Here is a 16934-nt window from a genome sequence, read left to right as displayed (position 1 = left end):
TTTGGTTAAAATTATTACTAGATATGTATGTTTGCATTTCATAGTTCTTGTAAATGAGATTGCTTTCTTGATTTCTATCAATATTCAATGAAATAGTCAATTCACTGTTGCATATAGCAAGGGGGTTTCCTTCCTTCTCTCTCTCTCTCTCTCTCTCTCTCTCTCTCTCTCTCTCTCTCTCTCTCTCTGTTTCTTTCCTTTCACCAAAGATTGAACTGGGACATTTAACAACTGAGTCTCATCCCCAGACCTTTCTGCAGTTTATTTCTGAGACAGGGTCTCACTAAGTTGCTTAGGGCCTCACTAAGTTGCCCAGATTGGTTTTGAACTTCTCATTCTCCTGCCTTGGCCTCAAAAGCCACTAGGATGACAGGTGTATGCCCTGCACCCAGCTGCATATAGCAACTCTTCTGGTTTGGTTCCTTTTATATCTGGCAACATTTATGAATTCATTTATTAGTCTGAATAGTTTTTTAGATGGAGTTTCTATATGTAAGATCATGTTATCTGCAAACAGCAACAATTTGACCTCCTTCCAATTTGTATGCTCTTTATTTACTTGTTTTTTTCTTGTGCCTAATTGCCTTGTCTAGGACCTCCAGTACTATGTGGAATAAAAATGGTGAAAGTGGGGCTGGGGTTGTGGCTCAGCAGTAGAGCGCTCACTTAGAACATGCGAGGCCCTTGGGTTCAATCCTCATCAGCACCGCATAAAAATAAGTAAACAAAATAAAAGTTATGTGTACAACTAAAAAAAAAAACAATTAAAAAATGATGAAAGTGGGGCTGGGGGTTTGGCTCAGTGGTAGAGCACTTGCCTAACATGTGTGGGGCCCTGGGTTTTATCCTCAGCACCACATAAAAATAAATAAATAAATAAAGGTATTGTGTCCATCTATAAGTAAAAATATCTTTTTAAAATGCTGAAAGTGGCATCCTTGACTGTTTTAGATCTTAGCAAGAAAGATTTCAGCTTTTTCTCATTCAGTATAACATTAGCTGTTGACTTAGTTTTTCACTGGTTTTATCATGTTGAGATACGTTTCTTGAATGTGTAATTTTTTTCAATGTTTTTATCAATGAAAGGATACTGAATTTTATGAAAAGTCTTTTCTGCATCAAATGAGTTGATGATCTTTATTTTTGTCCTTCATTCTGCTGATACTGTGGATCATGTAGAATGATTTCCTATATTGAACTATCCTTGCATTCCTGGAATAAATTACATCTAATCATGGTGAAATAATCTTTTTAATGTGCTGTTGCATTCAGAATGCTAATATTTTGCTGAAGATTTTTTAGTCTAGGCTCACCTAGACTAGACTCATAGACTCATCAAAAGCATGTTGGTCTATAATTTCCTTTTTCATTGTTGTGTTGCATGTGGTATTAGCATCAGGATAATGCTGGTTTTATAAAATATGTTTGGAACAACTCCTGCCACTTGTATTTTTTGGAATAACTTAATTCCTCTTTAAATGTTTGCAAGAGTTAATTGGTGAAGCCCTTGATTTTTTTTTTTTTTTTTTTTGGATGGGAGGTTTTTTTATTACTGATTTATTATTGTTTTTGTTTTTTTTATTTCCCCAAGACTGAGTCTTTGCAAGGTGTATGTGTGTCTAGAAATTTGTCCATTTCTTCTAGACTATCAAATTTCTTGGTATATGTTGTTCATAATAATTTATAATGATCTTTTGTATTTTTGTGGTGTCAGTTGTAATGTTTTCCTTTTCATGTCTGATTTTATTGGGGTATTCTCTTCACTTTTCTTAGTATCACTAAGAATTTTTCTATTTTACTTATCTTCTTGAAGAATCAGATCTTCTTTTTCTGGTCTTTTATATGATTTTCTTAGTCTTCATTCCATTTATTTTTGCTTTGATCTTTGTTTTCCTTCTACTAATTTTCTGTTTACTTTGTTTTTGTTTTTCTGGTTTCTTGTGAGGTTTATTTGAGATCTTTCAGCTTTTTCAATGTGGGTGTTAATTGCTATAAATTCTTTCCTTAGTATTGCTTTGGCAATACTAAAAATGGAAAATACTAAAATGTTGTGTTTCCATTTTCATTTGTTTCAAGACATTTTTAAATTTTCTTCCTGATTTTATGCCTGATTCACTGATCATGTTGTTTAATTCCCATATATTTGTTTTATAGTTTCCAACATTTTTCTATTAATTTCCATCTTTATTTTATTGTGGTCAGAAAAGATACTCAATATAATTTTTTTTTATTACTGAAATGCATTCTGTGGCTTATCATGTGATCCATAAAGGAAGATGTTCCATGTGTTGATGAGAAAAAGTATGTACTCAGGAGCTGATGGATGGAATGTTCTGTAAATATTTGTTAGGTCCATTTGGTCTAGGGTGCAACTTAACTCTGCTGTTTTTATTTATTTTCTGTTTGGATGATATGTGTTTTGTTGAAAGCAGGTTGTTAAATTCCCCAATTATCATCCTATTGTATTGAGTAGTGTATCTCCCTTTAGGCCTATTAATATTTGCTTTACATGGTTGGGTCCTCCTATATTATATTTACATATGTACACATGTATGTATATTTAGAATTGTTATTTTACTGTCTTGACCCTTTTATCATTACATAAAAACTTTGTTTCTTTTAACCACTTTTGATTAAAGTCTATTTCATCTGATATAAATATGGCTACTTCTGCTTTCTTTTGAAATCTAGCTGCATTGACTATTTAATTCCTATTTAATTCCTTCTTTTCATTTTTAGAGTATGTGTGTCCTTAGATGTGAAGTGAGTTTCTTGTAAGAAACATATAATTTGGTCTTATTTGTTTGCTTGCTTTCTATCCATTCAGTCATTCTCTGTATTTTATTTGGAGAATTTAATGCATTTACATTTGAGGTAATTATTGTTAGGTCTTACTATAGCCATTATGTAAATTGTTTTCTAGTTTTGATCTTGTAGTCTTTTCTTCTTTATCCCTCTCCTATACTATTCTTTTGTGTTTAAATGAATTGCCCTTGTAGTATGTTTGGATTTCTTGCTGGATATTTTTTTCTATTTTAGATTTTTGCATTGTGGTTACTATGAGGCTTGCAAAACTCTTTTTTAATTATAATAACCTATTTTTAAAGAAGAGCAACTTAAAATGATTGTAAAGAACAGACACCAAGAGAAAACATACTCATAAGAAGACTCTCCAATTGCACTGTATTCCTCCCCACAGTTTTAGGTTTTGATGTATTACTTTACATCATTCTTTATTGCCTATCAACATATTAATTTAGTTATTATTTAATTGTTTTTTTCTTAGTCTTCATACTACAGATATGAATGATTTATGCACAATGCTTACAGTATTAGAACATCCAGAATATACTTGTGCAATTACTTTTACCAGTGAATTTTATACTTTTCTATTTTTTTCTTTTTACTCAGTGAGGTCTCTTTTTTTCAGTTTGAAGAACTTCCTTTAACATTTCTGTTCAGTCTGGTGGAGCTATATTCTCTTGGATTTCTTTAAAAAATCTTTTCAAAAATTTATTAGCATTTCTAGTTTCCTTTCATCTTTTTATATGTTGTTTTGAGATATACATGACAGTAGCATAGGGTGCATTTTAACATATTATACATATAAGGCATGAAACCCATTCAAATTTTGATCCCATTCTTGTAGCTGTACATGATGTGGAGTTACACTGGTCATGTATATGCGTATAGGAAAGTTATGACTGATTCATTCTACTGCCTTTCCTATTCCCAACCTCCCTCTCTTCCCTTCATTCTCCTTTGTCTAATCTGAACTTCTATATTTCCCCTCCCTATCCTCCCTTGTTGAGGGTTAGCATCCACATATTGGAGAGAACATTCAGCCTTTGGTTTCGGGGGGCATTTGCTTATTTTACTTAGCATGATAGCCTACAGTTCCATCCATTTATCAGAAAAGTCATAATTTCATTCTTCTTTATGTCTGAGTAATATACCATTGTGTATATATACCACATTTTCCTTTTTTTTTTTTTTTTGGTACTGGGGATCAAACTCAGGGGTACTTAACCTCTGAGCCACATCCTCAGCCCCATTTTGTATTTTATTCAGAGACAGGGATTCACTGAGTTGCTTAGTGCCTCAGCTATTGCTGAGGATGGCTTTGAACTCACAATCTTCCTTCACCTCCTAAGCTGCTGGGATTACAGGCGTGCACCACTGTGCCCAGACACATTTTTTTATTCATTTATTTGTTGTAGGGAACCAAGGTTGGTTCCACAGCTTGACCATTGTGAATTCAGCTGCTATAAACATTGATGTGGCTGTGTCACTGTAGTGTGCTGATTTTAAGTCTGTTAGACATAAACCAAGCAGTGGGATAATTGGGTTAAATGGTGTTTCCATTCCAAGTTTTCTGGAGGATCACCATACTGGTTTCCATAGTGGTTGTATCAATGTGTAGTCCCACCAGCAATGTACGAGTGTAACCTTTTTCCAACATTCTTACCAACATTTATTGTTACTTATATTCCTGATAATTGTCATTCTGACTAGAGTGAGATGAAATCTCACTCTAGTTTTAATTTGTATATCTCTTATTGCTAATAATGTTGAATATTCTATAATATATTTTTTGATCATTCATACTTCATTATGAAGTGCCTATTCAGTTCCTTTGCCCATTTATTGATTGGGTTATTTGGGCGGGATTTTTTGTTGTTAATTTTTTTTTTTGTATATCCTGGAGATTAATGCTCTGAGGGGCGGGTGGTAAAGATTTTTCTCCCATTCTGTAGGCCCTCTGTCCATGTTCTTGATTGTTTCTTTTGCTATGAAGAAGCTTTTTAGTTTGATCATGTCCCATTTATTGATTATTGATTTTACTTCTTATGCTTTATGAGTCTTAATGAGGTGGTCCTTTCCTGAGCCAACAGGATGTGGAGGAGGGTTGGAAGACTGGGGACTGGGGGTTCCCAAAGGCCCTAGTGGGTGCTGGACTGATGCTAGGTCAGACTGGTGCTAGTATCCAGCAAGTGCTGGCCCAGGTTGGCCCCAGGGGAACCAGTGGGTGCAGGACTGGCTAGTTGGGCAAGCTGAGAGCAAAATGTCCTCACACCTTCCCTTCCAACCTTCTGACCCTCTATAGCTGGCCTTATCAGTCCACAATAGCCAAAGGACTCATGGAGCTAGAGAAAGCCTGGCTCTCTTAAGCCTCTCTAACCTGTGTTTCCCCCCAGGTGAAATGCTTCCAGTTTTTACTTTCCACAGGTTTGCTAGATTCCAACAGGCCCAGGTAGATCTTGCTGCAAACTCATGAATCTGGGTTTCCAATTTCTGTTGGCTCCTGCATCTCCTCTCCATGGATGATTGATAAGCTCTGGTCAAGAGGGTTCTTTTTTTCATTACATCTTATTAGTGAGTAAATAGTCTCTGATCAGCTAAGGCAGACTTCCACTCCAGTCTCAGTATTTTTCACACTAAGCCTCAGGGAGACACTCCTGCTGGTTGAGTACTGAGTAGCCAAATTAGGAGAAACGCCACCTCACTCTAATCCACCATCTTGCTTCTTGTAGCTTTTGTCTTTCTTGAATGTTTTTATCCCTCCTTTATTTATCAAGGATAGTTTTGCTAGGTACAGTATTTTCAGTTGAGTTTTTTTCCTTTGGTGCTATGAAAATTTCACTCCACTCTTGCCAGGCTTACAAAGTTTCTGCTAAAAATGACTGATATCAAGAGAATTGGAACACCACTATTTGTTGTTTCATTCCTTTGCAGCCTTGAGAATCTTTTCCTCATCTTCCACTTATGAGAGCTTGACTGGAAGATGTCCTGGAGTAGAGTTGGTAGACTTAAGACTTGTGATCTTTGCCCTTCCTGTAACTGGATATTTACATCATTCTCTAGATTTGTTAAAATTTCTGTTGTAATTCCTTTAAATAAGCTATATGCCTCTTTGGCATTATCAAATTCTTTTTGAACCCCAATACCCTGCATATTTGTTATTTTAATACTGTACCAAATTTCCTGTAAGTTTTCTTCTTTCCTCTTCATTATTTTTGTTTGGTTCTACCAGTTGTGAATTTTCAAATAGTAGATATTTGAGCTCATTAGTATTTTCTTTTCTTTTTTTTTTTTTTGATCTGTTCTACTATGGATATCTTCTAGCATGTTTTTAACTGAGGGTATTTTCAATTCAAAATTTTCTTTTTTTTTTTTTAAATTGCTTCCAATTTTTATGAAGCAAAAAGATTAGAATATTGAGACGTTTCTCTGTTTTCTTCAAGCTCATGGAGTTTCCTTAAACAGTTGTTTGAGAATTCTCTCATAGTGAATTTTCCTGGTCAGTTTCTGTCACCTTATTTGAACACTAGATGAGGTCGTGACTTCCTGAAAGCTCTTGATGCTATTGATCTGGGACACTGAAAGATTAGGTATTTATTCCAGTCTTCCTAATCTAGCTTTGTTTTGTCTATTTTCCCAGAAATTCTAAGCAGAAATTCTAAGCAGGATCCTTATTTTCTCTGAGCCTTATATTTAGTTCCACTATTTCCACACTGGGTGACATGAAGTCTAGAATCATTGGTGGTATGTTATTAATGTGCTGTGGATGTTTCAGTACTAGAAGACATTCAATGTCCATTTTTGTCTCAAATATACAGTTGTTCCAAAAGAAAAAAGAGAGTATGTAGGAAGAGTAGTCTGGCTCCACAAGACTTTCCCTTAGGCCAAATTAGGCCCAGATGCCTGGTTCACAGTTACCAATCTGTAATTAGGCACAGGAGGATTCTGGCCACTGGGCAGAGTCACCATGGATAGGCCTGCCCTAGGTTCTTATATCATACTTGTGACCATTACCCACCAAGCTGTCTTGTACCCATTTAAAAAAACTGAGTATTTCTTTAAATGGGTTCATGAAACATATACATATATAATCTTTTGTTCCTAATGGAAAGGTTTTGAGTTTCATTCATGTTGTAGTATGCATCAGTATTCAGTTCCTTTTAAATACTGAATAGTATTCCACAATATGAAGTTATCACATTTTATTTATCTATTCACCTGTGTGTAGACATTTAGATTCTTTTTCAGGTTTTGATTTTATAAATAACACTGCTATGAATAGTCATGTACAAGTCTATATCTATGAAATTGCTGATTCATGTGGTCAGTTTATGTCTAACCTTTTAAGAAACTGTCAAACTTTTCTTGGTATGTTTGTTGTTCCATTTTGCATTCCCAATGATCCCTTCTGGGTTTTGAAACTTATGAAATACTACAGTGCACACCACCTGCCAGGCCTTTTGTTTCCCTGACTACCATCTCCTTTATCTATTGCCTTTTATTTTTCTCCTTTCAGCATCAAAACTTTGAGGATGTTTGAGGGTGACTGTCTTTTCAATTAAGATCTTTCTCGTGCATATAAAGAGTAGCTCAATGTGGCTTTAATACTTGTTTCTTAATAATGGTACTGAGCATCTTTTCACGTGCTTGTAATTCATGTGTCTCCTTTGATGAAATGTCTACTCAAGTCTTTTGCCTGTATTTTTTTTTTTTACTGAATAGTTTTCCTTCTTGTTATTAACTTGTAGAGTTCTTCCTTTATGTTTCATGGATACAAAAACTTTATCAGGTAAGTGATTTGCAAATATTTTCTCCAAGCTGTATCTTGTCTTTTCATTTTCCTACTGGTATCTTTTGAAGTACAAAATCTTCACATTTTATTATGATTTATCAATTTTTATCATATGACTAACGGGCTTTGTGTCATCTCTAAGAACCCTTTGCCAGCCCAAGTTCATAAATATTTTTCTCTTATTCTTTCTCTAAAAGTTTTATAGTTGGAACACTGATATTTAGATGTATAAATCATTTTGAGGTAGTTGTTTATATGTGTAACCCAAGAGTCTAAATTCATCTTTTTTCCACATCTGAATATCTGATACTCATAGCACCATTTCTTGAAAAGACTTTCATTTTTTTAATTGTCTTATTGTCTTTGTCAATTGGTCTTTTTCAATTTGATCAATTGGTCTTACATGTGAGGTTATGTGCAGGACTTTCACTTTGTTCCATTAATCTCTATGTTTATCTTTATGCAATAACATAATCTTCATTGCTGCAGCTTTAGAGTAGCCTTTGAAATTGTGTGATGTAAATCTTCCTCATCCTTCTTTTTAAAATTTCTTTGCTTTAAATTTTGATATTAATATAGATATTCTAGATCTCTTGTGGTTATTGTTTGCATGGTATATCTTTTTGCATTTCCTTAATTTAAACCTATGTTTTGAATCTCAATTCTATTTCTTGTAGATCGCATGTTAGATCTTACTTTTCTATATTTTGACAATGTGCCTTTTGAGTGGAGTACTTATTCCATCCACATTTAGTATAATTATTGGTCTGGTTGAATTTACAACTGCCAGTTTGATTTTTTGTTTTTGTTATTTTCTGTTTGTGCCAGGTCTTTCTTGTTTTTCTGCCCCTCCTTTGTAACCTACATTGTGTTAAGTAAATATTTTTAGTATAGTGCTTTTATGTTGAATTTTTTAATTATATTTTAAAGTTTTTTAGTGGTTGATCTAGGGCATATAATATGCTATATGCTACTACTGTATGCTATCTACCTAAATGTATGCTAACAATTTTGAAAAATAGAGACTTCACTACAACCCATCTATTCCTTTCTTACCTTTTATGCTATTATCATATATTATATCCATATATGTTATAGATCCAAGAGTACAGTGATTTTTTTTTGAAGAGGTTAAGAATAACTTTAACAACACTCAAATAAAGTGAGCTTCCTTTGTCACTAGAAGCAAAGCCTCTGTTTTCTATAGCCTGACATGCCCACAGAGCTAGTGCTGGGGAGAAAAGGAATCCAAACTACCTAGACAAGAACATCACTGACTTTGCCAATTTTATCTGATGTGCATCACTTTTCATGAATAAGTGCTTCTAGTTTTTTGTTCAGCCCTTGGTCAATCAATGTGGTATTCCGATGGCTGTTTCTGACAGGTTTACACAGCCTCATGCTGCTTTTAATGGGAAGGATTTATCAACTCTGTGTATGTGTGTGTTTGTGTATGTGTGTGTGTGTGTGTGTGTGAAGAAATGTGACCTCCTCATTTATTTACTAACCATAAGACATCTGATGCATCTCTTCTTTGAGGAACAGGTGACAATATTAGAATTAATCATTTGACTAATACCTTGGAGCATCGGCTCATAAACAAGCATCAAGAATGTTGAAGAGTCAATTCAGATAGGCAGTAAAAACCTTCTCAGTTCTCTCCAAATATCCTTGAAGGGCATGCCCACGGTCACATTAACATCTTCAGTTCTTCTATTTGACATTCTAAATACTTTTGTTATTTATTTATTTGTTATTTTTATATATTCATGACAATAAAGTGTATTTTGACATATTATGCATGCATGAAGTATATCTTATCCTAATGAGGATCCCATTCTGGTGGTTGTACCAGTGGAGTTTCACTGGTCATGCATTCATATATGAAATTTATATATTCATCATGCTAGAGATGAATCTCCCTCCTGTTTGTACTTTTAAAATGAAACTCAAGTAGATAGGAGGACAGGCTACAATTGGATGGGGGGAAAAATGAGAAAGAATCTTACTGCTTGTTACAGTTTGACAGATTTTTCCAAGATTTGACAGGCCTTCCAACTAAACTAGATATCTTTTACGACATTCAAATCTGGGATAATTTAGATTAATAAATAAACCAGGAGGATTACTTTTTTAAATAAGAAAAAAATACATAAGCCTATGCAACTATTCTTAGGGGTAGGGTAAAATTTATGATGTGGGGCATTTAGCTACATCAGTGTTATTTTGGACAATTTAATTAACCTCTCTCTACTTCCATTTATCAATTAGAAAAACAATAATATTTAACTTGAAAGAATGTGGAGGAATTAAATATGATCGTCATTATGGAAACAACTAGCTCAGTATCCACATATAATCATTGCTGAATACATATTTATTTCCTATTATATTCCTTCTCCAGCTTTTTCTCCAAAATTCTGTGCTCTTCTTTTCTGACTTATAGGAAAGAGTTGGCTTGGGGTTAGTTTGAAAGTATGAATAAGTCTTTCACTTTACTTGAAATATTCTCTTTTTAAAACATAGGTCTGAGTTTTGAGTTAGAGCATTAATTCAGTAGGGAAGATTTTATCTTCTTAAATTTAGACATAAGTAAAAGGATACATTTGTTTTTCTTTGTTTTTAGGCTTTTCTTTTCTACATTCCTAGAAAGCAGAGCAAGGTGGGTAAGATTGCTGGGTTGAATAAAATTACCTATAAAAATGGTAATTTCCTTAGGTTCCATTGAAGTGTTGGAAAAAGAGCTGAATTAGGAGGCAGCAGAGGGAACATTATTCTACATTAGCCAGCTGTCTGAGAAGAACAAGGTCATTAGCTCTCGGATCCTAAAGTCCTGTCTAAAGAGTAGAAAGCTTCTGATTGGATCTCTACATGAGCATTCTCCCCTAATCCTGAAACCAATCCAATTTCTAACAGCATTTGATGTGCCAGCAAAGATCAATATTTGACCTGACAACTAGAGTGGTGTAGGAAATTTCCAGGGTCCCATGAAGTGACTCATGTTTGGGACAGTTCATGGTTAGAAAAACAATTAACACTGACCTGCTATTTCCCAGAAACTCTCCCAGGTGTTGGAGCTTCAAAACACCAAAACTCGTCACAAGCAGTAGGCTGTCTGTCACCTATACTCTGACCAATTGGACATAAATCAGGGTTCCCATTTTGGGGTTTAATTAATTTGCTGGAGTGGCTCACAGAACTCAGGGAAATGCTTTACTTCATAGCAACAAAAGACTTCCTGAGGAATTTGCATCATTTCCCCTCAAGCAAGCATATGATTGATTATTGGATAAGTATAGATTTTTTTTTTCAAAAATAATTCTGCCAATTTAAAATTAACACATATTTCAATTAAAGAAAAATTTCCATTCATAGTATCTTTATCCAAGGAAAATTACTGTTTTCATTTTAGAGTATTTTTTCCAGACTTTTCCCTACATATGTTTTACAAAATTGTAGTAATGATACTAATACAATTTGCCTCTAGTGTTTTCACATAATCCTCTGGCATTAGGATCTTTCCTTTTTGTTGTAAAAAAAAATGATATGGTTGTGTGTTATTTCATCATCTGAAATATCCTACACTTATATTTCCTATATCAGCATATTGAACTATTTAGGTTACTCCCCCTTATTCACGCTATACATAATGCTGTAGTGTGACACACAGCTTCTAAAACCTTTGGAATAACTGGAGTTCTAAAAGTCTCTTTTTTATGTTAATAAGAAGATGGGTGGCTTCAGGATGTGAGCTGGGAAGACCAAGAATGATTAGAGGGTTGAGATTTTCAGCCCTGTCAGGCTGAACTCCACAGAGGGGAGAGGTTAAGAGGGTTAAGTTGATCACCAGTGGCCAGTGATGTAATTAATAATTCCTAGTAAGGAAATTCCATTAAAAACCCAGGTAGGGCTAGGGTTGTAGCTCAGTGGTAGAGCATTTGCCTAGAATGCATGAGGCCCTGGGTTCAATCCTCAGCACCACATAAAAAATAAATAAATAAAATAAAGGTATTGTGACCACCTACAGCTAAATATATATATTTAGGCTCCAAGCCCCTTCCCCCATACCTTTTTCTGTCCATCTTTTCTGTTCATCTGCACCCTTTCTTCGTAATGTATTTTATAACAAAAGAATAAATGTAAATCAAGTGTTTCCCTGAGTTCTGTGAGCCACTCTAGCAAAGTAGTCAGACCTAAAGGGTGGGTAGTGGGAAGCCTCAATTTATGTCCAATCAGTCAGCATATAGGTGACAGTCCACTGCTTGCCACTGGCATATGAAATGGGCAGCAAACTGTGGTACAGAGCTTAACCTGTGGGATCTGACAGTAACTCCATGTAGCCAACGTGGGGATTAAATTAAATTCTAGGACATCCAATTTGTTTCTACTGAGTATTATGTGTGCGTGGAGGAAAAAAGTCCCTCCCACACATCTGGTCACAGAACATCTGTTTAGTGTGAGCAGCTGTATAACAAAGTAGAAAGAAACAGTTTGTTTTTTCCTATCTATCTTTCATTGCACATACATTTTGGTGTCACAAATGCTGAGTAGCACTTGATGCTTTGGTTTTTCCTATATGTTAAGATAGGGTGGATATCCTTTAATGTAACTTTATTTTTTCACAGATTTACTGTTTTGGCCAGATTTTGAAATATAGGTCAAAGTATATGAATAAATGATACATTTAAATAAATATTTATTGAGTTTACTGTGCATAAGACAGTGTGTTCTAAGCTAAAATAAATTATATTGGGTCTGATATAAACTATTCATAATATTAGAGACAATCTTTCAATCATTAGGAAAGAAGAGTAGTAGTTTGAGAGACTGGTGGATATGAAGTAAATCACACTAATGGCCATAGTTTAGTCTTCATTTCCGGTCACCAAAGATAGTTACATTAACTTAATAAGAAAGAATAAAGGCTTTCATTCCTAGAACTTAGGGAACAACAGATTTATTAGCTAATTCATAATCTAAACAAGTGGTGCATGGCATAAAACAATCAAGCCCAGAAATATCTCAAAGCATGTAATCATTTTTATATCATTCAGCCCACACCATGGGGTGCATTAATGTAAAAAGACCAGGACCAGGGAAATACAATCATTAGTATGTAACAGCAATTGCCTTGTTAATGATTCAAAGCTCATTTTTTTTTTTTTTCATGCAAGCAAGATCCGTGCTGAAGGTTTACTGTGTTAATTCCTTCCCTGGATGGAGGAAATTCTAGGGAAAAAAAAAGTTTTATGGTTCTTCTGTTTTAGGAAGGAGAAAACTGTGAAAACTGGGGTCTTCCAGTTCCTAGTATGTTCTTTCTTCACTCTCATGCCCCTCCATGATGTCCCCAAAGTGCCTTGGCTTTCATAGTAGCATTTATTCCCTACCTAGAACAAAAACGATCACTTCTGTTTTTCCTAAGTTGCCATTCTAGGAATGTAGAGATAGTGTCTTTTTTTTGTGATGCATATCAAGGGTCTAGACAGTGACTGGCACATAGTAAGCTCTCCATAAAGGATTAATGGATTTTTAAAATTTAACCTGATTTTTCAGTTCCTTCAGTTCCTTTTATCCTTTGATAATTCATACTGAAAAAATATTTATGCCTGAGGTTACTCCACCTAAGTAACAGTGACATTTTACCAAAGCCCTTCTGTACAATAACAAAGGTGTAAGGAATGTGGGCATTTGGGGTGTTATGTAGATCATATGAAGACACGTGGAGGGGAGAAGTGAGAAGAGGGATTTGCCACTTCGTCCAGCCTCACACGTTTCACGTCACCTCAATCCTTTATTCCAGTGGCAGTCTGTGATCTTCAGGAGGCTGTCCATCTGCTTAGAGAGAACTTCAAGACCACTACTTCTTCAGCGCAAGGGAACAAGGAAGCTCCTTGAAGGCAGCATAACTCCAACTTTGAACCTCAACTCTATAATATCATAACTTTAAATAATTCATTTGAGCTTATGGAGTCTCAGAGTTGGTTTCTATTTATTTATTTATTTCTGATTCTGGGTATTAAACACAGGGACGTTCTACCACTGAGCTACATCCCCAGCCCTTTTTCTATTTTTTTTTTTCTGCCTCAGAGGTCTCATCCATAAAATAGGAGGGCAGGGGGAGGGAAAGTCCTCACAGCATGTCATATGGACAACATTGACCCTATCATCTGAAGTGTCAAAGAGCATTTTCCACACTCCCTTCCAATTCTCCATAGCTTGGACAGGTTGAATTATCTGCAGTTCTTCATTTTTGCATTGATATTTGCCAGTTTTATTTATTTGTTTCTTCAGTTTGGGGGCACACTCTTGTTCCTCATCATTACTTTTATTTATTCATTCATTCAACATATCTGTTGATTGCCTGCCACCTGTCAGTCTGTTATACATCAGTAAGAGACATGAACAAGAAAGTCTCTGCTCTCTCCAACAGAACTAGACTCCAAGAAAGGATTCAAAGTTTCAAAATGGTATGAGAAAATAGTCTTTCTCAAATTTCTACTTAGCTTCAGACCAAACTATACACCTCTAATAGGATGGGTTTTTTTCTACTTTTAAAAATTATAATTATTGGGGCTGGGGCAGGGGCTCAGTGGTAACGCAGTTGTCTGGCATATGTGAGGCACTGGGTTTGATTCTCAGAACCGCATATAAATAAATAAACAACTATCAACAACAAAAAATAAAGGTCTATCAATAACTAAAAAAATTTTAAAAATTATAATTATATAAGTATCCATGACAAAAATTTGAAAAATACACAAGCAGAAAGAAGAAAATAAATACCTTTTGTACTTCTATCACCCAGAAACATTCATTAGGCTTATTTTGAAGCATCATATTACCCTATTTTTCTTGTACATGTTTATTACATGCAATAAAATTGGAAGTACGAAACATAATTTTCAGTATGAAAATATTAGAGACTAAAATGTTTTACATTAAAATCTTAACACATTTGGTCAGTTTTCCATCTCATTAAAATTCTTGGCAACTTAATGAATTTAGATTTCTTTTTTTTTATCATTCCTCAGTTGTTAGACACATAAGAAAGGTTTTTACAAGAGAATTTATGTTTAAGTAAAACTGAATCTTTCTTTCCCCCACATATTACCTAGCATACAGTTTGGTGCTCAAAATTAAACTGAGCATCCTTAAATCCCCTTCCTGTATTTTCCCATGTAATAGGATGAACCAGTAATTCTTTGTGGCAGGAGTTTCCTCTCATTGGTTTGTAGTCAAAGATGAATCAGATAGCACCTGCAGGAAGGTAGTAACAATTCACCAGATTGAATAATAAGATACTATTTAAGTATAAAAATAAAACACAAACAGTAAGTATTCACTTTTCACAAAACAACAAAGATAATTTAGAATTATTGATGTAAATAAATTTAGCAATTCTCTTGATATTTCTCTTATTTTACATGTAGTAAAAACATTGTTAGTGAACTTAACATTTCAACAATGAATTTAGAATTAAAACTACTGACCCTCCCTCTCTTCCTCTCACAACAGAAACAATCATGTATTTCAAATTGTTCTCCTGAAAATCACCAGAAAACAATAAATAAGTGTGTTTGTTTGTGAATATCAATATGATTTAATTCCTAATAAGAGAAAATATCAGTAAATTGCTATTCCTCCAAGTTTTATTAGTATTATAACAATTACAAAAAACTTTTTTAAACATATCTTTTTTAGTTGTTGATAGACCTTTATTTTTTTTCCTTTTTTTTTATTGGTTGTTCAAAACATTACAGAGCTCAAGACATATCATCTTTCATACATTCGACTCAATTGGGTTTTGAACTCCCCAAATACATAATACAGACTCACTTCTGTTACATACTCACATTTTTACATAATGGTATATTAGTGACTGTTGTATTCTGCTACCTTTCCTATCCCCTACTATCCCCCCTCCCCTCCCCTCCCCTCCCATCTTCCCTCTCTACCTCCTCTGCTGTTGTTCAATTCTCTCCCCTTTTTTCCCCCCACCCCCTTGCCCCTCATAACCTCTTATAATTTTGTGTATCACTGAAGGTCTCCTACCATTTCCATATGTTTTCCCTTCTCTCTTCCTTTCTCTCCCCCCATTCGTCTTAGTTTACTGGTAGTCTTTTCCTCATGCTCTTCCTTCCTGTTCTATTCTTAGTGGCTCTCTTTATATCAAAGAAGACATTTGACATTTGTTTTTTAGGGCTTGGCTAGCTTCACTTAGCATAATCTGCTCTAATGCCATCCATTTCCCTGCAAATTCTATGATTTTGTCGTTTCTTAGTGCTGCATAATACTCCATTGTGTATAGCTGCCACAATTTTTTTATCCACTCGTCTATTGAAGGGCATCTAGGTTGGTTCCACAGTCTAGCTATTGTGAATTGTGCTGCTATAATCATTGATGTGGCCGTATCCGTATAGTGTGCTCTTTTAAGGTCCTCAGGGAATAGTCCAAGAAGGGCAATAGCTGGGGATAGACCTTTATTTTATTTGCTTACTTATATGTGGTGCTGGGAATTGAACTCAGTGCCTCACATGTATAAGGCAAGCGCTCTAACGCTGAGCTACAACTCCAGGCCTACAGAGAACTTTTATACACATTATCTTACTTAAGGATTTCTGTCTAGGACAGAGTCTTTATATTTTAGATATAGGGAGTCAAGAATTGACACTGCATGCTTTCCACCAAATAGAATAGTTAGGTACTGAAGTTCTTCTTGGTCTTAGGCAATACATCTTCTATTTATTCTTACTTTGTCTTTCTCTGTAATTCTGTGATATAATAAATAGTGTCATTTTTGCTCAATGTCAAATAAAGCCAGTTTTTTTTTCTAATCCCATAATATATAACCTCTGCTTTCAAATATTTTAACCTCTGCTTTCAAGGATCATTATGTCACTGAGTGAAAATGCTTACATGATTGGTCATTTAGCATTTCTCTTGGACAGAGAGACCACAGGAATCTTGAAAATCTACCCTTCTGGACAGCTATGGACTCACTCATGAATACACTGGTCATGAGATACCAAAAGAGGAAGAGCAACAACCAACAGCAGCTCCTGCTGCCTCTTTTCAATATTTTCAAGTCATTTACGATTCTGCTATCATTGTGTTGTCCCAGAAGGAGACATTATTCTGAAGGGTTAGGTGCAGTGATTTATTAAAGAAGAGCTTCCAGAAGAGATCAGTAAAGAATTCAGAGAAGCAGAATAAAGAAAGGAAAATTGAAGCAAGGCGTGATCTTGAAGCCCCAGTGCAAACCTGCTCACAGCAAAGTCTAGAGTAAATTCAATTTTGGAGGTTTCTGTTCCACCTCCAGACCAAGAAACTGTGTTCTTGC

Source organism: Ictidomys tridecemlineatus, chromosome 14 (assembly GCF_052094955.1).
Source record: "Ictidomys tridecemlineatus isolate mIctTri1 chromosome 14, mIctTri1.hap1, whole genome shotgun sequence".
In the NCBI taxonomy this organism is placed as follows: Eukaryota; Metazoa; Chordata; class Mammalia; order Rodentia; family Sciuridae; genus Ictidomys; species Ictidomys tridecemlineatus.
Note: the sequence above shows the minus strand (reverse complement) of the source record.